This window comes from Ornithorhynchus anatinus, chromosome 4 (genome assembly GCF_004115215.2).
Source record: "Ornithorhynchus anatinus isolate Pmale09 chromosome 4, mOrnAna1.pri.v4, whole genome shotgun sequence".
NCBI classification, from domain to species: Eukaryota; Metazoa; Chordata; class Mammalia; order Monotremata; family Ornithorhynchidae; genus Ornithorhynchus; species Ornithorhynchus anatinus.
Window position 1 is genome coordinate 20,043,911 of NC_041731.1, and position 14,809 is coordinate 20,058,719.

Sequence of the window (14,809 nt, forward strand, 5' to 3'; positions counted from 1 at the left end):
CTCTCCATGGGCTTAAAACAGTGCTCCATACATAGGAAGCCCTCAGTAATTACCTTTGACTGATCAATGGCATGGACAACACTAGCTTTTAAAGAGTTTTGTGGTTATCATGAGGTAAGAGAGGTCTTGTCACCTAGATTGTGGGGTGGGTACAGAGCTCTCTGTCCTAGCACACACCACTGCCTGTGTACAACTGACTCGCTGTCCACGCAGAAACTACTACACAAGTACAGACCCCTATGTTTACAAGAGACCACTGCCTGTGCACAGCCAAGTGCGCATGGACAGACCACTGCCAGCGTAGAGACCATTCCATAGACCACTGCATGAGTACAGACCACTTGCCTGTTTACATCATGGGCAAGCAGCATAGCTTAGTGATAGAGCACAGACCTGGGAGTTAGAGATCTTGGGTTCTAATGCCAGTTCTGCCATTTGTCTGCTGTGTGATCTTAAGGAAGTCACTTCCCTTCCTTCTGCCTCAGTTCCCTCATGTGGAAAATGGAGATTGAAAATGTGTGCCCCACATGGAACAGAGACTGTGTCCAACCTGATTTGCTTATATCTACCCTAGAGCTTAGCACAGTACCTGGCACATAGGAAGCACTTAAGTACTAAAATTACTTTTACTATTATTATTGTTACAGACTGCAACCCAAGCACAGACCATTGTCCATGGATATATACACACATCACTGCACATGAATACACCACTGCCATGAATACAGTAGTCCAGGCTTGAGAGTCAGAGACCTGGGTACTAATCCCAGATGAGCCACTTGTCTGCTGTGTGACCTTGGGCAAATCACTTGATTTAAGCCTCAGTTTCCTTATGAGTGAAATGGGGATAAAATACCTGTCCTTCTTCCCTCTTAGACAGTGAACCTCCTGTGGGATGATAATAATAATAATAATAATAGTGATATTCATAGGTGCTTATTGTGTGTGCCAGATAATGTATTAAGTGCTGGGGTAGACACACGATTACCAGGTTGGACACAGTCCCTGTCCCACATGGGGCTCACAGTCTCAATCCCCATTTTACATATGAGGCCACAGAGGCCCAGAGAAGGGAAATGACTTACCCAAGGTCACGTAGCAGACAAGTGATCCAGTAGGGAGTAGAGCCCGCGACCTTCCGACTACTAGGCCGGTGCTCTCTCCATTAAGCCAGAGACTGGATCTAACCTGATGACCTTGCATTTTCCCCAGACCTGAGAACAGGACTTGGCACATAATAGGTACTCAAATACCACATTCATTATTATTAGACCATTGTACTGCATTTGCACAGACAACTGCATGTGTCCAAACCACTGCCTGTGCCCAGCTCGTGGTCCCAGCGCAGACCATTCCACATGCACAGACCCCCAAACATGTACAGACAGTGACTTTTGCACTACCCCCGCAAAGGCACACAAAGTCACTGCACTCACACGAGGGCCAAATAAGCAACTGCAGATATTTCAAAGGAAGTCAGAATTCCAATCCAGCACATTCTCTGGAACTGATGGGGGAAATGGGAGCGAGAGAGAGAGGGTCAACAGTTTTTCTCCCTCTGTTCTAACCGAGATACTGGAACATGGAAGAGATTACTGAGGCTCTGAGACCCCAGTGTAAAATTAGCATATTCAAAACATGTGAAAGAAGAATGGATCCCACTTTTATGTACTTTCAATTTAGCTCTACATCTAAAAACACTGTAATTCATGGTATTAATGGGAGGCTATCAGTAGCTCTAATTACCAAAGATGTGGGGTCCATTAATTATTCCGGTGGAAATTTAACAGTTTAAATTATGTATTATAAATGAAATTCAGTGTCTGTCTCCCTCTCTCAACTATAAGCTCGTTATAGGCAGGGAATGTGCCTGCTAAACCTGCTGGATTGCCCTCTACCAAGCTCTTAGAACAATGCTCTGCCCATAGCAAGCACTCAATATAGTGACTGATGGATTCTGATTTCCAAAGTCACTTTTGCTAACCAACCAGATGTTTTCAAATGAATCACTTCCCTTTAAAGGAACAAGGTGCCATCAAGAAGAATGTTGTCTCATCCACCCTACTAGGATTCTTGCTAACCACATCAACAGCCTGGTGAAGAAGGAACAAGCTCATTTCTTTAGCTCTCCGTTTTTCTGCTGAGCCTCTGCCAGATTCCCACCACATGCTATATTCTTATATTGTATTCCTCCAAGTACGTAGTACAGTCCTCAGCACAAAGTAAGCACTTAATCAATACCACTGAAGGACTGTAGACTGTCCCTCTAGACTCTAAGATGGTTGTGGATAGGGAATATGCCTGCTGATTCTATTGTACTATATTCATTCAATAGTATTTATTGAGCGCTTACTATGTGCAGAGCACTGTACTAAGCGCTTGGGATGAACAAGTCGGCAACAGATAGAGACAGTCCCTGCCGTTTGATGGGCTTACAGTCTAATCGGGGGAGACGGACAGACAAGAACAATGGCAATAAACAGTGTCAAGTGCTCTGCACATAATAGGCATTCAGTGAGTACCATTGATTGTTCCAGTTTCTTTCCCCCCATAATTTCATGTTTAATTTGTTTCCAATTAGAGAAGCAGTGCAACCTAGTGAGTAGAAAGAGCATGGGGCCTGGGAGTCAGAGGACCTGTGTTCTAATCCCAGCTCTGCCACTTGTCTGTTCTGTGACCTCGGGCAAGTCACTTAGCTCTTCAGTGCTCCAGTTACCTCATCTGTAAAGTGGGGAATAAAAACTGTGAGTCTCCTGTGGGATTCGGGTAATGTCCAACCTGATTATCTTGTATCTATCCCAAAGTTTAGTACAGTGCCTGGCACATAAGTACTTAAATGGCTTTTAAAAAATTACTATGTAAATTCAGGTCTACTTTCTCTCCTTCTGTGCTCTTAATTATATTATTTCCTTTCATATTAGTAAATCTGCAGACCTGCACAGTCCAGAGACTTAGTAACTTCTCGCTGCTTGGGTATTTCTACAGTGGCAGGGTTCCAGGGGATTTCTTAATGTCTTGGTGGAATCACTGCATCTCTGGAAACCAGATGGGGATTTCATTCCTCTTAGAGGTTTCCCAGGGTCACAATTCCCAGAAAGTCTGAAAAGATACCACAGTGAGCCCAGTCAATTCCATCATTTGGCCTGTGTAGACACTTAGGCGTAATGGAGCAGCATGCCTAGTGAAAAGAGCCAGGGCCTGGGAATCAGAGATCTGGGTTCTAATCCCACCTCTGCCACACATCTGCTTGTGGGCAAGTCATTTCACTTTTCTGTGCCTCAGTTACCGCATCAGTAAAATGATGGTTCAGAGGCTGTACTCTCTCCTATTTAGACTGTAAACCACAAGTGGGAGAGGGGCTGTGCTCAGCCTGATTAACTTGTAGCTACATACCCCAGTTCTTAGAACAGTGCTTAGCACACCGTAGACACAATCATAATACAATAATACATAATACAATAATAGAATCATCATCATCACCAGAATTAGCATCCTGGCTCTGCCACTTGGCTACTTCATGACCTTAGGCAAGTCACTTCATGTCTTTTTGCCTCAAATGACAACTTTAAAATGTGAACTCAGTATCAGTTCTCCCAACTACTTAGACCATGAATCCTATGTGGGAAATATTCTGGATATTCTCCTGTCACCTGAAGCTTAATATGTCCAAAAGAGAAATCCTCATCTTTCCACTCAAACCCTGTCCTTCCCCTGACTTTCCCATTGCTGTAGATGGCACCACCATCCTTCCTATCTCACAAGCCCATAATATTGGCCTTAACCTCACTGAGAAGCAGCGTGGCTCAGAGGAAAGAGCACGGGCTTGGGAGTCAGAGGTCATGGCTTCTAGTCCCAGCTCTGCCACTTAGCTGTGTGACTTTGGGCAAATCACTTAACTTCTCTGTGCCTCAGTTACCTCATCTGGAAAATGGGGATTAAGACTGTGAGCCCCACATGGGACAACCTAATTACCTTGTATCTACCCAGTGCTTAAAACAGTGTTTGACATATAGTAAGCACTTAAATACCAAAATTATTATTATCATCCTTGACTCCTTTCTCTCATTCAACCCACATATTCCATCCATCATTAAATCCTGTCAGTCCCACTTTCACAACATAGGTCAAATCTGCCCTTTCCTCTCTGTCCAAACTGCCCATTAATGCAATTGTATCCCACCTGGATTACTGCATCAGACATCTTGCTGACCACCCAGCCTCCTGTCCATACTTCACTCAGCTGTCTGGCTCATTTTTCTACAGAAATATTCAGGATATGTTTCCCCACTCTTCAAAAAACTCCAGTGACTGCCCATCCACCTCTGCATCAAACAGAAACTCCTCTCCATTGGTTTTCAAGCACTCAATCACCTGGCCCCCTCCTACCTCACAACTCTCCTACTATAACTCAGCCTGCACACTTGACACCTCTAGTGCTAACCTCACTATACCTCTATCTCTCCTCTCTTGCCACTGACCCCTTGCGTCCCGCCTCTGGCCTGGAACACCCTTCCTCTTCAAATCCCACAATTACTCTCCCCTGCTTCAAAGCCTTATTGAGGGCACATCTGCTCCCAAAGCCTTTCCCTGATTAATCCCCTCTTTCCTCTTCTCCCACTCCCTGCGCCATCCTGACTTGCTCCCTTTGTTCATCTCCCTCCTAGCCCCATAGCACTTATGTACATATCTATAATGTATTTATCTCAATGTCTGTCTCCCTACCTTAGACTGCAAGCTTACTGTGGGCAGGGAATGTGTCAGTTTATTGTTGCATTGTACTCTCCCAGGAGCTTAGTACAGTGCTCTGCACAAGAAGAGCTTAATATGATTGAATGAATGAACAAGTGAATATGCATTGACTGACTGAATGATTGGACCCTCCATGCATCATTATCACTGCCAGTTCCGTGTGCCACAGACTGCCTGTTGGTAGCATAACTTTTACCCCCTGCAGGAGCAACATTCTATATTATTTTGAATCCATTAATCAATGATATTTATTGAGCACTTACTTTCTGCAGAGAACTGTACTAAAACTTGGGAAAGTTCCAAATCAGTAGATTTGGTAGATCTAACCCCAGCTCCAGATGGAAAACAGGGTAGTCTAGTGGAAAGAGTACAAAACTGCTCATCTCAGACAACTTGGGTTCCATTTCCAGCTTTGCCACTTGTCTGCTGGGTGACCTTGGGCAGATCCCTTCAATTCTCTGTGCCTCAGTTCTCTCATCTAAAATGGGGATTAAAACCATGATCCCCTTGCAGCACAGGGACTGTGTCCAATCTGATTCACTTATAACTACCCCAACACTTAGTACAGTGGCTGGCACACAGTAAGTACTTAAATGTAACTGTCGTGATTATTAAATCCTTCTCCCTACAATTAAGACTGTGAACCCCATATGGAACTGGAAATGTATCTGACCTATTTATCTTCTATCAAACCCAGAGCCTAGTGCTGTGTCTGGCACATAAGTGCCTAGCAAGTATCAACTACACAGAAGTTGACAGTCTAGAGGGGGAGACAGACATCACTATAAATTACAGTTAAGGGAAGCAGAGTATAAGGACATAAGTCAAAGGCACATCTCCTCCAAGAGGCTTTCCCAAACTAAGCCCCACATTTCCCCATCTCCCACTCCCTTCTGTGTCACCCTGACTTCCTCTCTTGCCTTTTCCCCCCCTCCCAGACCCACAGCTGTTATGTACATATCTGTAACTTTATTTGTATAGATGTCTGTCTCCCCTACTCTAGATTGTAAGCTAATTGTGGGCAGGGAATGTCAACATTCACTTGGTACTTTCTCAAGCGCTTAATACAGTGCCCCGCACAAATTAAATGCTCAAAAAGAATTGAATTAAATGAAGGAATGACATGGATCTAAGTACTGTGAGAATAGAGGTGAGGTGAATAAGTGTTTAAGGGGTTCAGACCCAAGTGCTGTAGGCAAGGGAGAAGGGAGAACAGTAGGGTAGAGAAATCAAGGGTTAGTCAGGGAACATGTCCAGAAAGATCCCAAGCAGAACAGATATGACCAAGAAGTAAATACGACTGATTAGCTAACTGATTGGTTGAACCCTTGGCCTTACATAGAGTCCAGTTGCAACCCCAAGTAAAGAATGGCAACAGTAACCATGTGCATGAAGGCACAACATGACATTCTTATTCAATAATTGCTACTCCAGACACAGTAAGCATTTAACTTAGCCCAAGAAAAAGAAGTTAATATTATTACTATTTTTTAAGTCCTTAATTTGTGTTTAGTAAACACTGACCTGCCTGTTTAGGAATATTTGAATTAAAAGTGGTCCCTGCCACAAGGAGCAAACAGTCTAGTGGGAAGATTAGGGAAGGCCTGCTGGGTGACCTTGGGCAAATCTGTGCCTCAGTCTCCTCATCTACAGAATGGGGATGAAGACTGTGAGCGCCATGAGGGACAGAGACTGTGTCCAACCTGATCAACTTATATCTGCCTCAGCGATTAGTACATGGCCCTGCTCATATTAGGTGCTTAATACCATGAAAAACTTTTAAAAATTCCCTGAAAAATGACTAGGGTATATGGAGACATCATAACTAACCCTGACTCTCCCACCTCACAGCTCCTGTCTGGAGCACCAAGGGCCCAACATTCTTCATTCATTCATTTGTAATTATTAAGCGCTGACTGTATGCAGACCACTGTACTAAGCACATAGAAAGAACTATTTAGCAACAAATAGAAACAATCCCTACCAACAACAGGCTCACAGTCTAGAAGGGGGGAGACAGACATCAAAATAAGTCAACAGGCATCAATAGCCTTAATATAAATAGAATTTTAGATATATACAAATCATCAATAAAATAGAATAATAAATATGTGCATATACACATAAGTGCTATGAGGCAGGGAAGGGGGTAGAACAGAGGGAGTGAGTCAGGGAGATGGGAAGGGGAAAAAGGGCAGCTGAAAAGGGGGCTTAGTCTGGGAAGACCTCCTGGAGGAGGTGAGCTTTTATTGTTCGAGGGTCAAAACCCCAGCTTCCTTGGCCACCCACCCACCATCACTACGTTGGAACTGGGGCCAGCCTCAGTCAATTATATTTATTGAGCACTTACTGTGTACAGAGCACTGTACTAAGTGCTTGGGAGAACACAAATAATAGAACAAACATTTCCTCACTAACCAAAAAGCAGGACCTGAGCCCCTATATCTCAGGCTATTTTATTTGGAGGATATATTAAGCCAAAGAGAGGAAGCTGATACAGTAATCAAGGAGGGAGAGAATCAATGACTGGATTGGCGTGGTAGCAGGGACCCGACCTTGACCCCTGGGCCGAGGGAGGGACCGAAGACACGTCGGGGGGCGGCCCTCGTGCACCAGCCCAACGCCTCGGTGGGACCTTCGATCAGGCAAGACCACGACCACAAGGAGACTAGGTCCCGCGGTGGAGAGAGGTGGGGCGGCGGGGGCAGGGGTGGTGGTGGTGGTGGTGGGGAAGCCGGCTCGCGCTGGGACGAACGGGTCACAGGCCCACACACACACACACACACACACAGCCACCTACCCCGCACACAGCCCCCCGGCCACTCTCCGCCCCGGCGGGGACCTCCGACACCCTAGGCCATCAGGAAGCGGGTCGGCCGACAGCGTCCAGGCAGAGGAGGGTCTAGAGCTCTGGGCAGCCCGGGCTGCCAGGCGGGGGTAGGACCCGCTCCTCGCTGCTCACGGAGGACACCCTCAGAGAGGTCGCGCCAGAGACTAAGTGCCACCAAAAAACGCGTCGCCGAAAATCTCCGCACACATTTCTGACCCTTGGTGTGAAAAAACTGCCACCCGCCTCGGCAGCGGGGACACACGACAGGTGGAGGCCGGGTCCGCGGAACGCCACCCCGGCGCCTGGGACCCGACCTGGACCCCTCAGCCGAGGGAGGGACCGGAGACGCGTCGGGGGGCGGCCCGCGCGCACCGGTCCAAACGCCCCAGCGGGTCCTTCGAGCGGGCAAGGCCACCAAGCGACTAGGTCCCACGGGGGAGAGAGGTGGGGCGGCGGGGGCAGGGGTGGTGGTGGTGGGGAAGCCGGCTCGCGCTGGGACGAACGGGTCACAGGCCCACACACACACTTGCACACCCCCGGCCACAACCTCCGACACCCTAGGCCATGAGGAAGCGGGTCGGCTGACAGCGTCCAGGCAGAGGAGGGTATAGCTCTGGGCTTCACGGGCTCCCAGTCGGGGGTAGGACCCGCTCCTCGCTGCTCCCGGCTCACGAAAGACACTCTCAGAGATGTCGCGCCAGAGACTAAGTTCCACCAAAAAACGCATCGCTGAAAATCTCCACACACATTTCTGACCCTTGGTGTGAAAAAAATAGCCACCCGCCTCAGCAGCGAGCACACACGACAGGTGGAGGCCGGGTCTGCAGAATGCCGCCCCGGCGCCTGGGATGCGGCCGTGACCCCTGAGCCTGGGGAAGAACCAGAGACGCGTTGGGGGCCGGCCCCCGAGCGCCGACAAGGGACCGCGGCACAGGCCGGGCCCCTTCACTTCTCTGTGTCTCAGTTACCTCATCTGTAAAATGGGGATTAACTGTGAGCCTCACATGGGACAACCTGATTACCCTGTATCCACCCCAGCGCTTAGAACAGTGCTCAGCACGTAGTAAGCGCTTAACAAATACCAATATTATTATTAGAGGAAAGGGCAGATTTTATTAATGTTGTGAAGGTGCTCTTCACGCCGTCAACACAGCTACATTCAGTTGATTGAATTGATCTGGTGGGCAGAGATAAGGCTTCGAAATCCAGCTACTCCACTTATTTGCTATGTGACCTTGGGGAAATCACTTGACTATTTTCCTCAGTTCCCTCAACTGCAAAATGAGGATTCAATACCTATCCTCCCTCCTACTTAGATTGTGAGCCCCATTTGGTAACTGGCCATCTTGCATTTACCCCCATCTCTGAGTATAGTAGGCTTAAATACCAAGATTATTCAGATTATCATTATTTTATTATTATTATTAGGAAGGAATAGTTTCCTCACAACTGCATTAAGGGTCACTTGAGGTTAAGACAGTAGGAAATGACTTGTCAACTTTTCAGAATCAGATGAGGCTTTGGGGAGCATGTCAGTTCCTGTAGGAAGCTGAGTACAGAATTTGGGAAATGACTCCCCCCTTCTAGCCTGTGAGCACACTGTTGGGTAGGGGTTGTCTCTATTTGTTGCCGAATTGTACTTTCCAAGTGCTTAGTACAGTGCTCTGCACACAGTAAGCACTAAAATATGATTGAATTCAGGAGTGGATGGATCTGCCAATTTTATAACTCAGAGATAGTAAATAATCTTGGGACCGCCTAGTCACTTATCAGATGCATTTAAAAATGGGTCTGTGATTTCATATTCCCACCAGATTTCCCCATCACCTGCCTGGAAAATCCTGAAATCTAGCAGGGACACGCTACTCCAGGGTAGCCGTTTCAAAGCCACTGACGGATGGTTGTTAAAAGAGCCATGAGCAGCCCAGCTCGGCTGGAGGAGAGGACACAAACGTTCAGTTGTATCCGCACCTCACCCCCTGGGTATTCCTGAGTCTTTTGCATTACTCATTCCGAGGGCATTTTAAGAAAGAGGCCTGTGTTTTCTGAGAGTAAATATGAGTACAGCAGGTTGATCCAGGATACACCAAATATTTTTCTAACTGAGGGAGGCCAATGTCAGAATTGTAGATCCCGGCAAGATGATTAAACAGTCATTTGTGCTTTTGGTGTGCTCTTTTAAGGCTAAGAAGGGTGAAAAGAAACAACTGGTTTTCCTATTATTCCTCTTGAGAGAAATGAGGGAACAAATCCGTCAATCACTCAGTTGTATTTGAGTGCTTACTGTGTGCAGAGTGCTGTATTAAGTGCTGGAGAGAGTCCAGTTTAACAGAGTTGGTACACACATTCCCTGGAGAAGCATATTGCTGGAGAAGAAGCGTGGATCAGTGGAAAGAGTCTGGGCTTGAGAGTTAGAGGTCATGGGTTCAAATCCCAGGTCTGCCACTTGTCAGCTGCGTGACTGTGGGCAAGTCACTTCTCTGTGCCTCAGTTCCCTCATCTGTAAAATGGGGATTAAGACTGTGAGCCTCACATGGGATAACCTGATTACCCTGTATCTACCCCAGCGCTAGAACAGTGCTCTGCACATAGTAAGCGCTTAACAAATACCAACATTATTATTCCCTCTCCCTCTAGACTGTAAGCATGTCGAGGGCAAGGCACGTGTCTATTATTATATTGTACTCTCACATATTAAGTGCTCAGTAAATAAGATTGACTGACTACCCACACCCCTCAGGGCCACACCTGGTGAGTTTCCACTACTCTACCCATATTGGCTATGAGAGGGAGAGTCAAGCAAAGACCTACCCATTCTATTCCTAGCTTGGGTAGTGGCTAGTGAGTGGAAAGCAATCTGCTACAAATCAAAACTCACCTGTGCTAGGCAGCAGCACCACCACCACCACAGGAGAGAGTCAAGGATGGAGACTCAAGTTTACTGCCCGGAAGGAGGCAATGGTAAACCACTTGCGTATTTTTACCAAGAAAAATCTAAGGATACACTACCAGAATGATTGCAGATGGAGAGAGGCGTTCTGGGTGAGATGTGTCTGTGGTGTTGCTATGGGTTGGAAATGACTCGACAGCTTAAGACAAGACTGCCCATATGGGGCTGCAGTCTAAAAGGACAGTCTATAGTTAATCCAAAAATCAGTGGTATTTATTGAGCACTTACTGCATGCAGAACACTATACCAAGCATTTGGGAGAGTTTGCTACAACAAAGGGGGTTGACACTCCATGCCTAAAATGAACTTGCAGTCTACAAGAAGAGACCAGCATTAATAAAAACAAATAAAATGATGGATATTGACATAAGTGCCGTGAGGCTGAAGGAGTGGTGAATATCAAGACCAAATAACATTATCTGAAGCCTGAGGCCTAGTCCTGTCTCCTCTGAGCTATGAAAATACAGATTAAAATAGATCCTGTTAGTTTTAAGTACAGAACACATTGAAGTATGAGAAAACGAGGAAAAAAAAAGACTGAAGACTTGAGTTTAAAACATATTTCCTAGGCAACCTGTTCAGCAAATATCAAAAAAATTATGCTATTACAGCAATGATACTAGAAATAGGAGCAGCATGGCCTCGTGGAAAGAACATGGGCCTGGGAGTCAGAAGACCCTGACTGTTGCCTACTGTCTGACCTTGGGCAAGTCATTCCCTTTCTGCCTGTTTCCTCATGTGTAAAGCATGGAGATTCAATTTCTGTTCTCCATTCTACTTATACTGTGATCCCAAAGCGGAAAAGGGATTATATCTGACCTTATTAACTTGTATCTCTACCAGTGTCTAGAACAGTGTTCAACACATAGTTCATTCAGTCATATTTATTAAGCACTTACTGTATGCAGAGCACTGTACTAAGTGCTTGAAAAGTTCAATACAGGAATACATAGAATGCACTTTAATAATGTGTTTAAAAAGTGCTTACCATGTGCAGAGCACTGCAACAATGAAAATAGTATTAAACAGTTACTGCCGGCAAAGTATTGTACTACGGGCTGAAAAAGAATATATAAATGGAAATTAGACCTAATCTCTGGCCCTTAGGGGGCTCACAATGTAAAAATGTAAGTGAGAGGGAAGTGTTGACAGGATATTGGGAGATGTGAAATAATAATAATGATAATGGTATTTAAGTGCTTACTGTGTGCCAAGCACTGATCTAAGCTCTGTGGGTAGATACAAGATATCGGGTTGTCCCACATGGAGCTCACAGCATTAATCCCCATTTTACAGATAAGGTAGCTGAGGCACCTAGAAGTTAAGCCACTTGACCAAAGTCACACAACTAACAAGTGATGGAGCTGTGTGACTGATTCCCAAGCCCGTGCTCTTTTCATTAAGCCACACTGCTTCTCATAAGCACTAAGACAAACATAAAGATTGAGACAAATCAAGTCAGTAGACTACTGTTAGCAAGAAGAGTACTGGACTGTACCAAATCTACATCTTCGCCCCCAGTCTCTCTCCAGGCACGCATCTCCTCCTACCTTCAAGACATCTCTACTTGGATGTGCTCCCATCACCTCAAACTTAACATGTCCGAAAAAGAGCTCCTTATCTTCCCACCCAAACCCATCCCCTGAGTTTCCCATCACTGTAGACTGCACCATCATCCTTCCCCTCTCACAAGTCTGTAACCTTAGTATTTTCTTTGACTCCTCTCTCTCCTTCAACCCACATATTCAATCCATCACTAAATCCTGTCAGACTCACCTTGTTGTTAACATCATTAGTATGATGTTAACACCATGTTAACACTGCTAAAATAAGCCTTTTCCTCTTCATCCAAACTGCTACCACATTAATTCAATCACTCTTCCTATCCAGCCTAGATTACTGCATCAACCTCCTTGTTGACCTGCCAACCGACCTCCCTATCTTCTGTCTCTCTTCACTCCAGCTCATACTTACCTCTGCTGCCTGAATTATCTTTCTACAGAAAGGTTCAGGACATGTCGGCCCCCTCCTCAAAAATCTCCAGTAGTTGCTCATCCACCTCCATATCAAACAAAAATTTTAAAGTTTTTGGCTTTAAAGCACTCCATCCCCTTGCCCTGTCCTACCTCACCTCCCTTCTCTCCTTCTACAAACCAGCCTGCATACTTCACTCCTCTAGTGCTAACCTTCTCAATATGCCCCGATCTTGCCTGTCTTGCTGACGAACTTGAGCGCACTTCTTGCCTCTGGCCTGGAACGCCGTCCCTCCTCAAATCCTCAAGATAACTACTCTCTCCACCTTCAAAGCCTTACTTAAATCACATCTCCTCCAAGAGGCCTTCCCAGTCTAAGCTCCACTTTTCCTCATCTCCCACTCTCTTCTGTGTCACCCTAACTAGGTCCCTTTGCTCTACTCTGCCCCCTCCAGCCCCACAGCATTTATGTATAAAATCGTTAATTTTATTTGTATTGATGTCTGTGTCCCCACTCTAGACTGTGAGCACACTGTGGGCACTGCTTCCTGTTGTATTGTACTTTCCCAAGTTTCTGCACACAGTAAGCGCTCAATAAATACGACTGAATGAAGCTCTGGACCCGATTGTTTAAGTCATCAGTGATATTTATTGAACATTTACTTTCTGCCAAGGAATGTACTAAACATGTACTTAGCATTTAGAACACACTTAGCACAGTAGTAACTGTATTAAAGCACTTTCTATGAGCAAAGCACCGTACTAAGCTTTGGGAAAAAATACCAAGGTGGGAATTTATATTTACATTGTACTCTCCCAAGCCCTTAGTACGGTAACACACAGCAAGTGCTCAATAAATACCATTGATGTAACACGGTCTCTGTTGTCAGAAACTGAATTCCTCTCATCCTAATGTTTACAAAATATTTCAATTTTCTCTATGCTTCGGTGACATACAGGCACCACAATCATCCCATCAGCACTTACTGAGCACTTCCTGTGTGCATAGCACTACATTGATCCTTTGCACTAAGCACATCTAGTTCCTTGAGTGATTTCATGTGTCATTAGTGGCTAACTTCAAAATCAAGGGGCAAGATGGGATCACAAACAACTGAGTCCTTAAAGAAGATTAATCTGCTGTAACTGAAGCTGTGTACAGTGGATGGGAAGTGTAAAGTGAATAAAATCACAGCAGGGAACTCCGACAGCTGCTGTGTGGAAAACTGAAATAGAGCAACCAAAAACAAGGGGGACAGAGAAAACTTTCAATGTGCTGTTCAGTTGAAAACCAGAAGACAACTGCTTAAGACAAAACAGCATTACTCAATCACACCAACTTGGCTGGATTTTTTTTTTAATGGTTTCTAGTGCTTACTAGGGGCCAGGCACTGTGCTAAGCACTGAGATAGATTATAGCTATTCAGATTGGACACAGTCCCTGTTCCATATAAGGCTCACATCCTTAATCTCCATTTTACAAATGAGGGAAAGGAGGCCCAAAGTATTAAAGTGACTTGCCCAAGGTCACACAGCAAACAAGAGACAGAGCCAATATTAGAACCTAGGTCCTCTGACTCCCAGTCACGGGCTCTAGCCCTAGGCCACGCTGCTTCTCAACTTAGCACAGGGTTGACACATAGTAAACATTTAATAAATATCAATTACAATATTATGAAATTATCATTATTGTTTAATATTTAAATTATATTTATGGCATTTGTTACATACTTACTATGTACCAGGAACTGTTCTAAGTGCTGGGGTAGATACAAGTTATTCACACTGGAAACAACCCCTGTCCCAAAGTGGGTTTGCAGTATAAGTAGGAGAGAGAACAGGTAATGAATATCCATTCTGCAGTTGAGGAAATGGAGGCCCAGAGAAGTGAAGTGACACAGTCACTTCACACAAAGTCACACAACAGGCAAGTAGCAGAGCTGAGATCAGATTCCAGGTCCTGGAGCTCCCAGGCTCAGGGTCCATCCAGTGGACTATGCAGCTTCCCATAAATATTAAATAGATATTATAATTTAAAATATACTCTCAATGGTATTTATTGAGTGCTTCCATGAGGCTCAGGGTCCATCCACTGGACTATGCAGCTTCCCATAAATATTAAATAGATATTATAATTTAAAATATACTCTCAATGGTATTTATTGAGTGCTTCCATGAGTGGAACACTGTACTAAGCACTTGTGAGAGTATAATACAACAAAATTAGCAGACACACTCCCTGCCTGTAACAAGCTTACAATCTGGAGGGGGAAACAAATGTTAATGTGAATAAAATGCAACAATAAT

At 45.2% G+C, this 14,809-nt stretch overlaps 1 long non-coding RNA gene across 2 annotated transcripts in view; it reads right to left on the reverse strand.

Annotated features, from left to right (window-relative positions):
* LOC103170244 overlaps nucleotides 1–14,809 on the reverse strand; it is a 161,940-nt gene that overhangs the window by 146,500 nt on the left and 631 nt on the right. The window lies entirely within an intron of this gene.